Here is an 18,345-nt window from a genome sequence, read left to right on the forward strand (position 1 = left end):
TTGTAACGCTATGGTGATCCTGTCTACTCTCCTCTCTGCAGAGAACCACTGGCCTACTTTTTGTCATTTTAGATTAGTTGAATTTTGTAGAGTTTTAGAAAATTGCAATCATACACTAAGTACTAATTTTTTATCTGTTTTTCACTCTGTCTAATCATTTCTTCAATTCATACATGGTTGTTACAGGAAAGGTGTCTGGATCCAGACTCTAAGAGAGGGTTCTTGGATCTCATGCAAGAGGAAATTCAGACTGAGCACATACAGTAAAGGGAAAGCAAGTTTACTAAGAAAGTAGAGGAATAAAAGAATGGCTACTTTATAGACAGAGCGGCCCTGAGGGCTGCTGGTTGCCCATTTTTACGGTTATTTCTTGAGTAGATGCTAAACAAGGGGTGGATTATTCATGCCTCCCCTTTGTAGACCATATAGGTAACCTCCTGATGTTGCCATGGCATTTGTAAGGTGTCATGGTGCTGGCAGAAGTGTAGTAGTGAGGACAACCAGAGGTCACTCTTGTCACCATCTTGATTTTGGTGGGTTTTAACTGACTTCTTTACTGCAACCTGTTTCATCAGCAAGGTCTTTATGACTTGTATCTTATGCCGACCTAGCTCATCCTGTGACTTAGAATGCCTTAACCCTCTGGAAATGCAGTCCAGTAGATCTCAGCCTTATTTTACCTAGCTCCTATTTAAGATGGAGTCACTGTGGTTCAAACACCTCTGACATTCTCCCTTCACTTTTATAAGAGAATCCTTAATCCTAAGGGTTGCGAAGGGATGAAGATCCATCTTCTGAAACTTCTTCAGGCTGAATAGGGGCGATGATATTCCTGCCTAATTATTAGCGTCCCCTGTATTTGGGATAGAGAGGAGCTCAGTCAGAAAGCAACAGTATGGTGAGGGCCATTCCTAACTCTGAGTTCTGACAAATGGTGATATCTGGAAGATTAATAAGTGTTTAATTTAAGGAAACGTTGAATAAGTTTATACTACATTCCTATGCAGAGAGTACAACAGCAATATATTCCACAAGAGTAAAGCAAAATAATTAAAAATATCTGAAGTAAACTAAATTAGAAGGCTTTCCATGAATTGGGCAATTGTTGGAACCAAGCTAACATGGGATTACTAGTCAATTCCAATATGTGCCCAGAATTAGAAATATTGATTCGGATTTTTACATTATCCATCCCTCTTGTTTCTTCTGAACATCAGTCAGAGATCACTGGTTGGCTTAGGAGGATTCTTGTTAAAGGCTGGCCAAGAACTTAGATATCAAACATTGGTGGTAAAAAAAAAAAATTGATTTCAAGTTTGCAGGGATTCTTACCAAACTGACTTAACAGGATTTTTCACTAAAACCTGGCTAGGAAAGTCAAGAGAGTAGGGTGTTATGTCAAAAGGGAACAGGGGTGGCTATACTAATATCAGACAAATTTGGATTTAAATAAATATGTTTACAAGAGACATAGGAGGACGTTCTATATTGATGAAAGGTTAAATATGGTAAGAAGATATAACAATCATAAATTCTTAGAAACCATCAAATATTTGAAGCAAAAACTGACATAATAGAAGGGAGAAATAAGCAATTCTACAATAACAGTTTAAGACTTCAATACCCTACTTTCCATATGGATAAAACAACCAGATAGAAGATAGCTAAGGAAAATAGAGGACTTAGAATAAACCAAATAGTTCTAACATATATAGAATATTTACCCAACAACAGCATACACATTATTCTCAAGTGTATATGGGATATTTTCCAAGATAGAAAATATGTTAGGCCCAAATTAGGTCTCTGTAGATTTAAAAGACAGCTATCACACAAAATATCTTTTCTGAACACAACGAATTGAAGTTAGAAATCAATAACAGAAGTAAAACTGGAAAATTGACAAAATTTTGGAAATTAACTATGCTTTTAAATCATCAATTGATTAAAGGAGAAACCACAGTGGAAATTAGGAAATATTTAGAGACTAGTGAAAACGACAACACAACAGACCAAAACTGATGGGATACAGCAAAAGCAGTACTAAGGAGAAAATTTATAGTGATAAATGTGTACATTCTAAAAACAAAAAGTTATTTTTGTTTTGAAGCTGACTAGGGAAATTACCAGCTCTTCTCAGAAAGATCAAAGTTACCAGTGAATGAGCAAGTTTTGAATGAAAAGTGTAGAGAAGAGAGGACCTGTTGGAGTGCCCACGGGAAGATGCTGTGGCACAGAAGAAGAATGCAGCAAGACTCTGGCTGATATCAACCTCTGAGCAACTCAGAGCTCAGCCAAAAGGGTAGGTGGAAGTTACTTCCTTCTACACCCCTCTGACGACCTGCCGAGTGCTAAATGGTTGGGGAGTCCCTTTGCTCTCGCTAGCCAGGGCAACACAATCAGTGATGATTAGAGAATTTCCTGAGAACATAGAACCAGTTTCCAGCTCACAAAGCCATACCCACTCTCCCTCCGGACCTGAACTGAGTATGGTGGGCACCATACTAGTCGTGCACCAGTGTGTCACTTTCCTTCCCAAAGATCCTCTGCCCTTAAGTCACCACCAGACCACCTGCAAATATACTCCACAACCTGCTCTGACTTTGGCAAACACAGGGGACCAATGGGTGTCTGGGGGATTGTAGGTTCTCTGAAAATCTTACTCTCAGCACGGAGCCACCCTTTAAGGAGCTGGGGAGCACAGCCTGCCGAAGTACTACCTGGGACAAAGGAAATATAGATGTGGCACCAACCGAGGAACAATTGAGACAGCATCAATATCCAGGAATAATTATGAAGAAGAGGATTGTCTCTCACCTTTAATCCACTGTACACTGTTATGAACGCAGCAGCAGTTCTTCCTGCCAGTCCTGGTGAGTGGACACTGAAAGAAAGTGATCCTTTGTGCTTTCAGCAGGTGTGGTGGATCCACCCCTGCTGAAAATGAGACTGTGCCTGCTCTGGCTTTCACAAGGGGTGGGGTCCAACTCCCCCTTCCAACACAGAGTGGCAGCACCCTGACAACAGAGGATAGACTACAAAGTTGTGTGTCCTGTACTGGAGGAAGAGGTTCTACCCTGACCCTCGTTATGGTGGTAGCCATCAGAGGCAGATCCATGGCCCACAAAGGCACTGTGCTGGAAGCTAAAGGATGAAGATTTTACAAACAAGGTCATGAGACCTGTGACAGGGATATGATAGGGAAGTAGACTACATTTCTGCTAGTTCAGGATGAAGAGCTGGTGCACCGCCCCCATCTCTTTCCTGGAATCTTCAGAGCACTGCATCATGACCTCTTCCTGCCACCCTCATCAGTGCAAATTCATCCAGTGGGCAGTAGTTTACCTGCCATATCACACTCCTAAGTGCTATATATGGACTACAGCCTGAACTGCACCATCAAATAAACAATACATGGCTATACCAAACAATATCTGATAAAGCCACCACGCAAAACGTATCCACAACCAACATATAGAGCCTTGTCCGCCACCAAACACATTCAGAAACTAAGCCAAAAGATAATACATAGCATCCACCACAGTTACACCCTCAAGGGAAAAAAAAAATAAAGAGCCCCATCCAAACAATACAAATTCAAAAAAAGAAGCAAAACTTTCCTCAGATGAGAAAAATCAGCAGAAGAACTGCAGCAGTACAAAAAATCACAGTGTTTGAACATCTCCAAAGGATTGCACTAGCTCCTTAGCCCTGAAACCTAACCAGACTGAAATGTCTGAAATGACAGATTAAAAAATCCTAAGTATGGGTTGTAAGGAAACTTGAGATTCAAGAGGATGTTGAAATCCAATAGGAAAAAAAACAACAACAGTAAAATAATTCAGGATAGGAAAGATGACATAGGTATATTAACAAAAACCCAAACAGAACTTCTGAAATTGAAAAATTTATTACAGGAATTTCAAAATGCAATCAGAAGACTTAATTGCAGACTAGACAAGCAGAATAGAGAATGCCAGAGCTCAAAAGCCATGTTTCAAATTAACTCAATCAGACAAAAATAGAGGGAAAGAATTTAAAAGATGAACAAAGTCTTCAGGAAATATTATATGATGTTAAACAACAAAATCCTATGACTTACTGGCATTCCTGAGAAAGAAGAAAAAGTGAGCAAATTGGAAAACATATTTGAGGAAATAATTAAACAAAATTTCCCCAATCTTGCTAGAGACATTGCCATCCAGATATAAGAAATTAAGAAAACTACTGAGAGATACTAAACAATATGACCATCCCCAAGGCCAACAGTCATCAGACTATTCATGGTTAATGTTGAATAAAAAAATTCTCAAAGGAAGCTAGAGAAAAGGGTCAAATTACCCATAAAGGGAATACCATCAGACTAATGGTGGACATCTCAGCAGAAACCTTATAAGCCAGAAGAGATTGGGGGTCTATTTTTAGTATTTTGAAAGAAAACATAAATGCCAACCAAGAATTACACATCCCACCAAACTAAGCTTTATAAACAAAGAAGAACTAACATTTTTTCCAGACAGGCAAATGCTAAGGGAATTTGTTACCAAATTCAGTCCAACAAAAATTTTTAAGAGTTCTAAAAATGGAAATGGAAGAATGATACTTGTTATCATAAAAGCACACATAAGTATAAAGCCAACAGACCCTATAAAGCAACTACACAATCAGGATTACAAAGAAACTACCTAACGACACTACAACAGAACAAACCCTTACATATAAATACTAACCTGGAATGTAAACAGCTTAATTGCTCCATTTAAAAGATAGAGTGACAAATTGGATAATAAAACAAGACACAACCTTCTGTTGCCTTCAAAAGACCCATCATACATGCAACGACACCAATAGGCTCAAAGTAAAGTGATGAAGAAAGATCTATCACACAAATTGAAAAAGAGCAGGTGTCACTATTCTTTTTTTTTTTCTGAGACAGAGTTCCACTCTTGTTGCGTAGTCTGGAGTACAATGGTGCGATCTCGGCTCACTGCAACCTCTGCCTCCCGGGTTCAAGTGATTCTCCTGCCTCAGGCTCCTGAGTGGCTGGGATTACAGGTTAATTTTTTTGTGTGTTTTTAGTAGAGATGGGGTTTCACCATGTTGGACAGGCTGGTCTCGAACTCCTGACTTCAGGTGATCCACTTACCTCGGCCTCCCAAAGTGCTGAGATTACAGGCATGAGCCACCACACCCAGCCATGTCACTATTCTTGTATCACATAAAACAGACTTTAAACTAATAACATAACAGAGACAAAGAAGGGCATTATATAATAATAAAGGATTCAATTCCACTAGAAGATTTAACTATCCTGCATACATATGCATCCAACATCAGAGCACCCAGATTTATTAAAAAACTACTACTAGATGTAAGAAAAGATACAGATAGCCATGCAATAATGGTGGAGGACTTCCACACACCACTGAAAATACTAGACATACCATCAAGGCAGAAAACTCACAAAGAAATTCTTGACTTAAACTGTACACTTGACCAAATGGACTGAATAGACATCTACAGAATACTTCACCCCAAAACCACAGAGTATGCATTCATCTCATCTATGCAGGGAACATTCTCTAAGATTGACCACATGCTCAATTATAAAGTAAATCTTAATAAATTCAAAAAAATCAAAATCATATAAAGCATCCTCTCGAACAATAGTGGAATAAAAATAGAAATCAATACCAAGAGAAAAATCTCAAAACCACACAAATACATGGAAACTAAACAACTTGCTCCTGAATGACTGTCAGATAAACAAGGAAATTAAGGTAGAAATCAAAAAGTTATTTGAAATAAATCAGAGACACAACATACTAAAACCTCTAAGGAGTAGTGAAAGCAGTGTTACGAGGAAAGTTTATAGTGGTAAATTTCTAGCATCAAGAAGATAGAGGTCAGGCGTGGTGGCTCATGCCTGTAATCCTAGCACTTTGGGAGACTGAGGCAGGCAGATCACTGAAGTTAGGAGTTCCAGAGCGACTTGGCCAACAGGGTGAAATCTCATCTTTGCTAAAAAAAAATACACAAAGTAGCCTGGCGTGGTGGCGGGCGCCTGTAATCCCAGCTACTCGGGAGGCTGAAGCTGGAGAATCACTTGAACCCGGAAGGTGGAGGTTGCAGTGAGCAGAGATTGCACCATTGCATTCCAGCCTGGGTGAGAAGGGTAAAACTCCATCTAAAAAAAAATAGAAGATAGAAAGATCACAAATTAATAACGTTTCCTTCCCTCTAAAGGGACTAGAAAAATATGAACAAACTAAACAAAGTTAGCAGAAAAAAATAACTAAGATCAGATCAGAATTCAATAAAATTCAGACCACAAAAAAATACAAAGAATCAATAAAACAAAAAGTTGGTTATTTGAAAGGCTAAACAAGAATGATAAAGGATTAGCTAGGTTAATAAAGAAAAGAGAGAGAAGATCCAAATAAGCAAAATCAGAAATGACAAAGATGACATTACAACTGATACTACAGAAATACAAAGAATCTCCAGAGATTACTATGAACATCTTTATGTGCACAGATTAGAAAATCTAGAGGAAATTGATATGTTCCTGGAAATACACAATGTTCTAAGATTGAACCAGGAAGAAATGGAAACCCATAACAGACCAATAATGAGTTACAAAATTGAATCAGAAAAATAAAAAAACTCTACCAACTAAAAAAATCTCTGGACCAGATGAATTCACAGCCAAATTCTACCAGACATAAAAGAAGAGATGGTATTAATCCCAATAAAACTACTCCCCCAAATTGAGGAGGAGATATTCCTCCTTAACTCTGTCTATGAAACCAATATTATTCTGATACCCAAATCTGGCAAGGACACAACAAAAAAAGGAAAAGAAAACTATAGACCAATATCCCTGATGAACATAGATGCAAAAATCCTCAACAAAATGCTAGCAAACCAAATATAGCAGCACATCAAAAAGATAATTTATCATGATCAACTGGGCTTTATTCCTGGAATATGATAGTTCAACATCTGAAAATCAATAAAGGTGATTTACCATATAAACAGAATTAAAAACAAAAAACATATGACCATCCTAATAAACATAAATGAAGCACTTAATAAAATTCAACATCCTTTCATGCTAAAAATTCTCAACAAACTAGGCATCAAAGAAATGTGATAAGAGCTATGTATCACAAAAGGAGAGCCAACATTATACTGAACAGGCAAAAGTTGGAAGAATACCTGACTTCAAACTATACTACAAGGCTACAGTAACCAAAACAGCATGGTACTAGTACCAAAACAGAGATATAGACCAATGGAACAGAACAGAGCCCTCAGAAATAATACCACACATCTACAGCCATCTGATCTTTGACAAACCTGACAGAAACAAGAAATGGGGAAAGGATTCCCTATTTAATAAATGGTGCTGGGAAAATTGGCTAGCCATAAGTAGAAAGCTGAAACTGGATCCTTTCCTTACTCCTTATATAAAAATTAATTCAAGATGAATTAGAGACTTAAACGTTAGACCTAAAACCATAAAAACCCTAGAAGAAAACCTAGGTAATACCATTCAGGACATAAGCATGGGCAAGGACTTCATATCTAAAACACCAAAAGCAACGGGAACAAAAGCCAAAATTGACAAATGGGATCTAATTATACCAAAGAGCTTCTGCACAGCAAAAGAAACTACCGTCAGAGTGAACAGGCAACCTACAGAATGGGAGAACATTTTTGCAATCTACTCATCCGACAAAGGGCTAATATCCAGAACCTACACAGAACTCAAACAAATTTACAAGAAAAAAACAAACAACCCCATCAAAAAGTGGGCAAAGGATATGAACAGACATTTCTCAGAAGAAGACATTCATACAGCCAACAGACACATGAAAAAATGCTCATCATCACTGGCCATCAGAGAAATGCAAATCAAAACCACAATGAGATACCATCTCACACCAGTTAGAATGGCGATCATTAAAAAGTCAGGAAACCACAGGTGCTGGAGAGGATGTGGAGAAATAGGAACACTTTTACACTGTTGATGGGACTGTAAACTAGTTCAATCATTGTGGAAAACAGTGTGGCGATTCCTCAAGGATCTAGAACTAGAAATACCATTTGACCCAGCCATCCCGTTACTGGGGATATACCTAAAGGATTATAAATCATGCTACTATAAAGACACATGCACACATATGTTTATTGCAGCACTATTCACAATAGCAAAGACTTGGAATCAACCCAAATGTCCATCAGTGACAGACTGGATTAAGGAAATGTGGCACGTATACACCATGGAATACTATGCAGCCATAAAAAAGGATGAGTTCGTGTCCTTTGTAGGGACATGGACGCAGCTGGAAACCATCATTCTCAGCAAACTATTGCAAGAACAGAAAACCAAACACTGCGTGTTCTCACTCATAGGTGAGAATTGAACAATGAGATCACTTGGACACAGGAAGGGGAACATCACACACCAGGTCCTATTGTGGGGAGGGGATGGGGGGAGGGATAGCATTAGGAGACATACCTAATGTAAATGATGAGTTAATGGGTACAGTACACCAACATGGCACATGTATGCATAGGTAACAAACCTGCACGTTGTGCACATGTACCCTAGAACTTAAAGTATAATAATAAAAAAAAATTAAAAAAAAAAAAGAATTTTCCCAAAGCATTGAAATAAGACAAAGATTTCCACTCTGATGATTTCTATTTAGTAGAGTACTAAAAGTCCTAGCCAGAACAAACAGGAAAGAGAAAGAAATAAAAGGCATCCAAATTAGAAAAAAAAGTCAAATTATCTTTGTTCACTGATTACAATTCTATACCTAGAAAACACTGAATATTTCTCCAAAATAATCCTAGATCTGATAAACAAAGTTTATCAGTAAAGTAAAGTTCAGTCAACATACAAAAATAAGTAGCATTTATAAACACCAATAACATTCAAGCTGAGAAGCAAAGCAAGAACATAATTTCATTTACAATAAGAAAAAATAAAATAAAATACCTAGGAATATATCTAATCAAGGAGGTGAAAGATTTTTACAAAGAGAACTTCCAAACACTGAGGAAAGAAATTATAGTTGACACAAATAAATGGAAAAACATTGCATGCTCATAAATTGGAAGAATCAATATAATTTAAATAGCCATACTGCCCAAAGCAATCAACAGATTTAACACAATTCCTATCAAATTGCTAACATAATTTTTTTTCAGAATTAGAAAAAACAATCTTAAAATTCATACACAATCAAAAAGAGCCCAAATAGCCAATGCAATTCTAAGTAAAAATACAAGGCTGAAGGCATCACATTACCTGACTTTAAACTGTAATATAAGGCTCTAGTAACCAATACAGCCTGGTATTGGTACAAAAATAGACACGTAGATCATGAGAATAGAAGAGAGAACCCAGAAATAAAGCCTCACACCTACAACCAACTGATATTTATCAAACTCGACAAAAATTAACAATGAGGAAAGGACACCCTATTCAATAAATTGTGCTGAAATAACAGGCTAACCATATGCAGAAGAATGAAACTGGATGATTACCTCTAACAATATACAAAAATCAACTCAATGTGGATTAAATGCTTAAACGTAAGACCTCAAAGGATAAAAATCATAGGAGAAAGCCTAGGAAAATATCTTCAGAATACTGACCTAGGCAAATAATTTATAACTCAGACCTCAAAAGCATATGCAACAAAAATAAAAATTGGCATCCCAGCACTTTGGGAGGCCAAGGCAAGTGGATCATCTGAGGTCAGGACTTCAAGACCAACCTGGCCAACATAGTGAAACCCCATCTCTACTAAAAATACAAAAATTAGCCAGGTGTGGTGGTGGCCACCTGTAGTCCCAGCTACTCAGGAGGCTGAGGCAGGAGAATCGCTTGAACTTGGGTTTGAAGGTTGCAGTGGTCTGAGATCGGGCCACTGCACTCCAGCCTGGGCAACAAGAGCAAAACTCTGTCTCTAAATAAATAAATAAATGGCAATTGGGACTTAATTATACTAAAGAGCTTCTGTACAGCAAAATAAACTATCAAGAATAAAAAGAAAATATACAAAATTGGATAAAATATGTGCAAACTATTCATCCAACAAAGGACTAATATCTAGAGTCTATAAGGAAATTAAACAAATCAACAAGAAAAAAACAAAATCAATTAAAAACTGGGTAAATAAACAGACATTTCTCAAAAAGAGAAATATAATTAGTCAACAAACATGAAAAGATGCTGAACACCATGAATCATCAGAGAAATACAGTGCAAAACCACAATGAGATTTCCTCTCACACCAGCCACAATTGCTATTATTAAAAAGTCAAGAAACAATAGGTGTTGACGAGAATGCAATGGAAAGGAAACACTTATACAATGTAGGTGGGAATGTAAATTAGTTCAGCCACTGTGAAAAGCAGTATATAGATTTCTCAAAGAACTAAAAGCAGAACTATCATTTGACTCAGCAATAGATACCATTATTGGGTATCTACTCAAAAGAAAAGATATTTTTCTACCAAAAAGACACCTGCATTCCTATGTTTATCACAGCACTAGTCACAATAGTAAAGTCAGAAAAGTCATAGTATCACCCTAGGTGCCCATCAATGGTGGATTGGAGAAAGAAAATGTACACATACACCACTGAATATTACGTAACCATAAAAAAGGATAAAATCCTGCTGTTTGCTGCAACATGTGTATTAGTCCATTTTCACACTGCTATAATGAACTACCTGAGATTGGGTAATTTATAAACAAGAAAGGTTTAACTGACTCACAGTTTCACATGGCCTCAGGGAATTTACAATTATGGTGAAAGGTGAAGGGGAAGTAAGCCACATTTTACACGGCATCAGGAGAGAGAAAGAGGGAGAGGGGAACTACCAAACACTTATAAACCATCAGATCTCATGAGAACAACATGGGGGAAACTGCCCCCATGAATGCATCATCTCCCACCAGGTCCCTCTCTTGACATGTGGGGATAAAAAATGGCCACACACAGACATAAAGGTGGAAATAATAGACACTGTATTCTCCAAAATGGAGAAAGGAGGGAGAGGAGCAGGATTGAAAAACAAACTGTTGAGTATTCAGCAATCTCATTACTGCGTGTTTACCCTGTATTAATCCATTCTCATGCTGCTATGGAAGAAATACTTGGGAAATGCCTGGGTAATTCATAAAGAAAAGAGATTTAATTGACTCACAGTTCTACATGGGGAGGCTTTAGAAAACTTACAAACATGATGGAAGGTGCTTCTTCACAGGGTGGAAGGAGAGAGAATGAGTGCCAGCAGGGCAAATGCCAGATGCTTAGAAACTATCAGATATCATGAGAACTCACTCATTATCATGAGAATAGTAGGGGAAAAACCACTCCCATGATTTAATTGCTTCCCACCAGGTCCCTTCTATGACATGGGGATTACGGGAACTATAATTCAAGATGAGATAAGGGTAGGGACACAGCCAAACCACATCATTCTGCCCCTAGCCCCTCCCGAATCTCCGGTCCTTTTTACATTTCAAAATCAGTCATGACTTTCTAACAGTCTCCCAAAGTCTTAGCTCATTCCAGTATTAACTCAAAAGGCCAAGTCCAAAGTCTCATCTGAGACAAAGCAAATTCCTTTTACCTATGAGCCTGTAAAATCAAAAGCAAGTTAGTTACTTTCTAGATAAAATGGGGGTACAGGCATTGGATAAATAAACCCATTCAAAATGGAAGAAATTGGCCAAAACAAAGGGACTACAGGCCCCATGCAGGTCCAAAATCTAATAGTGCAGTCATTAAACTTTAAAGTTTCAAAATGATCTCGTTTGACTCCATGTCTCACATCCAGGTCACACTGATGCAATAGGTGTGCTTCCATGGTCTTGGGCAGCTCTGCCCCTGTGGCTTTGCAGGGTACAGCCTTCCTTCCAGTTGCTTTCATGGGCTGGCATTGAGTGTCTGCAATTTTTAGGTGCATGGTGCAAACTGTAGGTGGTGCTACCATCCTGGGGTCTGGAGGATAGTGGCCCTCTTCTCACAGCTCCATTAGGTAGTGCCTCAGTGAGAACTCTGTGTGGGTGCTCCTACCTCACATTTCCCTTCTGCATTGTTCTAGCAAGGTTCTTCATGAGGGCCCCACACCTGCAGCAAACTTATGCCTGGATATTCAGGTATTTCCATATATCCTTTGAAATCTAGGAGGAGATGCCCAAACCTTAGTGCACTTCTGTGCACCCACAGGCTCAACACCACATGGAAGCCTCCAAGGCTTGGGGTTTATAGCCTCTGAAGCAATAGCCTGAGCTGTGCCTTGGACCCTTTTAGCCACAGCTGGAGCTGAAGCAGCTGGAATGCAGGGCACCATGGCCTGAGGCTGCACAGAGCAGGGGGGCCCTAGGCCCAGCTCACAAAACAATTTTTCCCTGGTAGGCCTCTGGGCCTGTGGTGGGAGGGTCTTCTGGGAAGGTCTCCGACATGCCCTGGAGACATTTTCCCCATTGTCTTGGTGATTAACATTCAGCTTATCATAACTTATGCAAAATGCAGCTGGGTTGAATTTCTCTTCTATCAGGTCATCAGGTTGCAAATTTTCCTTGAACACTTGCTGCTTAGAAATTTCTTCAGCCAGATACCTTAAATAATCTCTCTCAAGTTCAATGTTTCACAGATCTCTAGGGTAGGGAGGAATTGCCACCAGTCTCTTTGCTAAAGCATAGCAAGAGTCACCTTTATTCCAGCTTACAACAAGTTCCTAATCTCTATCTGAGACCACCTCAGCCTGGCTTTCATTTTCCACATCACTATCAGCATTTTGGTCAAAGCCATTCAATATGTCTCTAGTATGAAAGGAAAATAAATCTCGGAACCCCCAAATCACTAAGCTAAAAGTCAAGCTGGGAACTGCTTAGGGACAACCTACCTCCCATTCTATTTAAAGTCACCCCTCTGCTCACTGAAATAAATGCATATCTGATTGCCTCCTTTGGAGAGGCTAATCAGAAATTCAGAAGAATGCAACTATTTGTCTCTTATCTACCTATGACTTGGAAGCCCCCTCCCCATTTCCAGTCTTCTTGCTCTTGCTTCGAGTTGTCCCACCTTTCCAGAACAAACCGATGTTCATTTTGCATATTTTGATTGATATCTCATGTCTCCCTAAAATGTATAAAACCAAACTGTGCCCTGACCATCTTGGGCACATGTTGTTAGGACCTACTGACGCATGGGCACACATCCTCAACTTTGGCAAAGTAAACTTTCTAAATTAACTGGGACCTGTCTCAGACTTTTGGGGTTCATACTAGGAAGTTCCAAACTTTACCACATCTTCCTGTCTTCTGAGCCCTCCAAGGCTCTAGAAAGTTCCATACTTTCCCATATTTTTCTCTCTTCTTCTTGTTTGGGTGAAGGAGAAAGGACAAGATGGAGGAAGGTGAACAAGAAGGCATAATCCATGCTGCTTCCGGGTTCTTCCTCACCAACTTTCCCGCGCGCGGGAAGATGCAGATCAACCGAGCATGCTCCAGGTGATGTCAATCCGAAGAGATCAAAACTTACCCGGCCACGCCTATGGAGACGCCCCTATCACGCCCTTATCCTGCCCACTGCCCTCCCCCTTCCAGTACCAATGCATAAAAGTCTGCCACTGGCAGGAGCCAGCGTGACTTCTTCGGCCCCCGCATTTGTGGACCGGAGAACATCACCCGAGAGCGCCGGTGCGACTTCCCTGGCCCCCCACACCTGAGGACCAGAGAACCTCGTCTGAGAGTGTATGCATATTTGCAATAAAAGACTGCCACTTTCTTATGTACTTTGGCCTCATGTTTAATTACTTAGCTCTCCCAAATTAAGTTACATTAAATTAAATCAAAACAGTTGGTGCCAAAACACTTCTGAGCCCTCCAAACTCTTCCAACCTCTGCCTGTTACCCAGTTCCAAAGTTGCTTCCACATTTTTGGGTATTTTTATAGCAGCACTCCATGCCTGGTACCAATTTACTGTATTAGTTCATTTTCACGGTGCTATGAAGAAATACCAAAGACTGGATAATTTATAAAGAAAAGAGGTTTAATTGACTCACAGTTCCACATGGCTGGAGAGACCTCAGGAAAACAATAATGGTGGAAGGCACCTCTTCACAGGGCAGCAGGAGAGAGAATGAGTACCAGTAGGGGAGATGCCAGATGCTTAGAAAACCATCAGATCTCAGGAGAACTCATTCACAATCACAAGAACAGCATGGGGAAAACTGTTCCCATGATTCAGTCACTCCCCACTGGGTCTCTTCCATGACATATGGGGGTTATGGGAACTCTAATTCAAGATGAGATTTGTTTGAGAACACAGCCAAACCATATCATACCCAAAAGAATATAAATCATTCTACCATAAAGGCACATGCAAACATACATTTATCACAGCATTATTCACAACAGCAAGGACATGGAATCAACCTAGATGTCCATCAATGGTGTATTGAAAGAAGGAAATGGAGTATATATACATCATTGAAAACTACAAAGCCATCAGAAATAATGAACTCGTGTCCTTTGCAGCAACATAGATGGAGCTTGAAGCCATTATCCTAAATGAATTAATGTAGAAACAGAAAGCCAAAATCTGCACTTTCTCACCTATAAGGGGGAGCTAAACGTTGAGTACACATGGACACACAGAGGGGAAATGTAGACACTGGGGTTTACTTGAGGGTGGAGGGTGGGAGGAGAATGAGGATTAAGAAACTACCTATATGGTTCTATACTCATTACCTGGGTGATAAAATAATCAGTCTACTAAACCCCTGTGACACCCAATTTACCACATGTAATAAAGATGCACATATACTCCCAAACCTAAAATAAATCTTGGAAGGAAAAAAAAAACTACCTATTGGATATTATGTTTACTATTGGGTAGTGGTTTTTATAGAAGCCCAAACCCCAACATTACACAATACATCCATGTAACAAACCTGGATATGTACTCCTTGAATCTAAAATTTAAAAATATTACATTGAAAAAGTATAACCCAGAAAGTTTTCAAATCAACAACTTAACTTTACTACTTAAGGAACTTGGAAAAAATAAAACAAACTACACCTGACCCTAGCAGGAAGCAGGAAATAATAAAAAGTAGAGATAATTGAAATAGAGAACATACAACCATAGAAAAATTCAATGGAATCAAAAATTGGTTGTTTGAAAAGACAACAAAATTGGCAAACTTTAGCTAGCTGAACTAACAAAAACAGAGAGAAGACTCAAATTACTAAACCCAGAAATAAAAATGAGAACAGTACATTACTACCAACTCCAGGGAAACGAAAAGAAATATAAAAGAGTACTATGAATAATTGCATACCAATAAAATGAATAACCTGGATGAAATGTACAAATTTCTAGTACGAGACCCAGGAAGACTTAATAATGAAGAAATAAAAAGTATGAAAATATCTATAACAAGTAAGGAGATTGAATTAGTGATCAAAGTCTCCCAACAAAGAGAAGCCTGGACATGATGGCTTCACTAGTGAATTTTACTAACATTTAAGGAAGAATTATTTTGCATCCATTCTCCTCAAAATTTTTTCAAAAAATTTAAGGGGAGGGAATACTTCCTAATTTATTCTTTGAGACCAGTATCACCTTGATACCAAAGCCGGACCAAAAAAAAAAAACCTACAGGAAAAGAAAACGATAGGCCAATGTCACTTCTTAACATTGTTGCAAAATCCTCAACAAAATATTAGTAAATTGAATTCAATAGCACATTAAAAAGATTATATACTGTGACCAAGTGGTATTTATTCCTAGGATACAAAGATGCTTTAGCACAAAAAATCAATATAATATATCACATTGCACTAACAGATGAAGGGAGAAAACGATACAGAAAATCATCTGAAAAAATGCAACATCTTTTCATCACAAAAGTACTTAACACTAGGAATAGAAGGAAACTACCTCAATACAAATTAACAGGATACACAAGTTATCACATAACAATTGTATTTCTATACACTAATTATGAACAGTCAATAAAGAAAATTAAGAATATATATTATATATCTCTTTATATAGAGAGAGAGAGAGAAAGAGAGAGGGAGATGAGAAAGATGAGAGAGAGAGAGATAGAGAGAGAGAGAGAGAGAGAGGAGATTTATTAGGGGAAATTGGCTCACTGATTATGAAAGCTGAGAATTCCTCCACCAGGACCCTCAGCTTCTTGGAAGGTACCTGTTCACATTGGGGGAGGATATTCCCTACTCAGTTCCCCGACTCTCACAGCAATCTCCTACATAAACTCCTTTACAGACACACCTTGGGCAGCCCAGTCATTCTAATCAAGTGCCAAACCACCTGGATTTCCATTCCAGAAGAAGGAGGACAGGTTCAGTGCCTACTGAAGCATTGAGAATAACTAATACAATGATTGAGACTAAATAATGCTTTATCAGCTATCTGGGTATCCACTAATGCAATCCATTTGTAACTAAAAATCAACTACCACACTAGGCTTCATGAAAATTAAGAACTTCTGTTCACTAAATGATACCACTAAGAAAGGTAAGCCACAGATAACATTAGATAATTGTAATACATATATCAACAAAGGAGTTGTTTATATCATATATAATGGATTCCTATAAGTCAGGAAGAAAATGCAAGTGACTCAACAATTGAGCAAACAAATTGAATGGACGTTTCATAAAAAAAAATTTTCAAATAGAAGATAAACATATAAGATGTTCAGCATCATTACTTATCAAAGATATGCAAATTAACCACAATTAGTACCCAGCAGAGTGACTAAATTATTTTTCTTTTTAAAGGTAGATGTTGAGGAGAATGTGGAGCAATGTAAACTCTGTTACATCAGTGGTGGTATTGTAAATTGATACAACTATATCTGAAGAATGTTTTATAGTTTCTTATCAAATTAGATATACATCTACTTTAGGATTGAAAAGTTACACTCCTAGTGTCCATCCATCACAAATGAATGTAACGTCCGTCAAAATATGTACAGGAATGTTCATAAAAGCTTTTTTTCTATAAGCCAAAAATGAGAAACTACCCAAATGTCCAGCAACAGTATAATGCATAAATTGTAGTATGCTTAAATAATGGAAGAAATAACAAAGATTTTCAGTAATAAAAACATACAATGATACATGCAATAACTAGAGTAAATTTCAGTCATAATGTCAAATCAAAGTAATCAACACACATAGAAAGGGTATATATTTTACAATCCCATTTATACAAAGTTCAAACACAGGCAAAATTAATCAAAGGCGATAGAGGTTATAAAAGAGGTTAGCTTTAGACGTTTTGTTGGGAGGAGGAGTGAGGAAGTCATTTGAGGCATTGTTAATGTTCTGTCTCCATCTGGTTGGAAGTTTACATAAGCAAAAATTCAATCAGCTGTAAATTTAGGTTTGCAGTAAATGTTTCAAACATTTGCATTGTTTAATATCCTTGAAGTCTAGAGAACTTTCATACATTAATAAAGAAAATATGATAAACACTCAGGAATTAAAGAGACAAATGAACATGCAATGTTTAGAATTAAAGGTGTGTGACTAATAAAAATCTGAAAAGATGTTCATTCATAGTGCTGCTGAGGCAAATGCAAACTAAAATGTACTATCTTTATTACACATCACATTTGAAAAATTATCATTAAAATTGAAGAATGATGTTATCTAGTGTAGGAAAGAATATGAAAATAGCATTGCATACACGGCTCATGGAATTATGCATTACTACAGTTTTTTGGGGAAGAAATACCTGTCCACATTTGCCTCAGAAATTTTACTTTCAGCCTCTGTCTCTTACAAATACTGAATAGCAGTCTGAAGAAATATGAACAAATTGTTCACTGTAGAACCTTTTATTATAATGATAAAATAATAGATGATCTACATGCCCATTGATAGAATATTTTATTATAATATACCATATTTGATGGTTTTAATATCACATATCAGTTAAAAAATAATTAGAGCTATAGCTGGGAGTGGTGGCATGGGTCTGTAATTCAGCTACTCAGGAGGCTGAGGCAGGAGAATTGCTTGAACCCAGGAGGTGGAGGTTGCGGTAAGCCAAGATGGGGCCACTGCTTTCCAGCCTGGGGGACAGAGCAAGACTTTATCTCAAAAAAAACAATTAGTAATAATAATTAGTGCCAAATATAGCACATGAAATCACATGCACAATGTATTACTGTATTGAAGAAAGCCTTTCTCTCTCCTTCTCTTCCCTCTCTCTCTTCTCCTCTCAGTGCTGTAGAGGCAGAAGTAGAAGAAAGGGGAAACT

This window comes from Papio anubis, chromosome 7 (assembly GCF_008728515.1).
Source record: "Papio anubis isolate 15944 chromosome 7, Panubis1.0, whole genome shotgun sequence".
Classification (NCBI taxonomy): domain Eukaryota; kingdom Metazoa; phylum Chordata; class Mammalia; order Primates; family Cercopithecidae; genus Papio; species Papio anubis.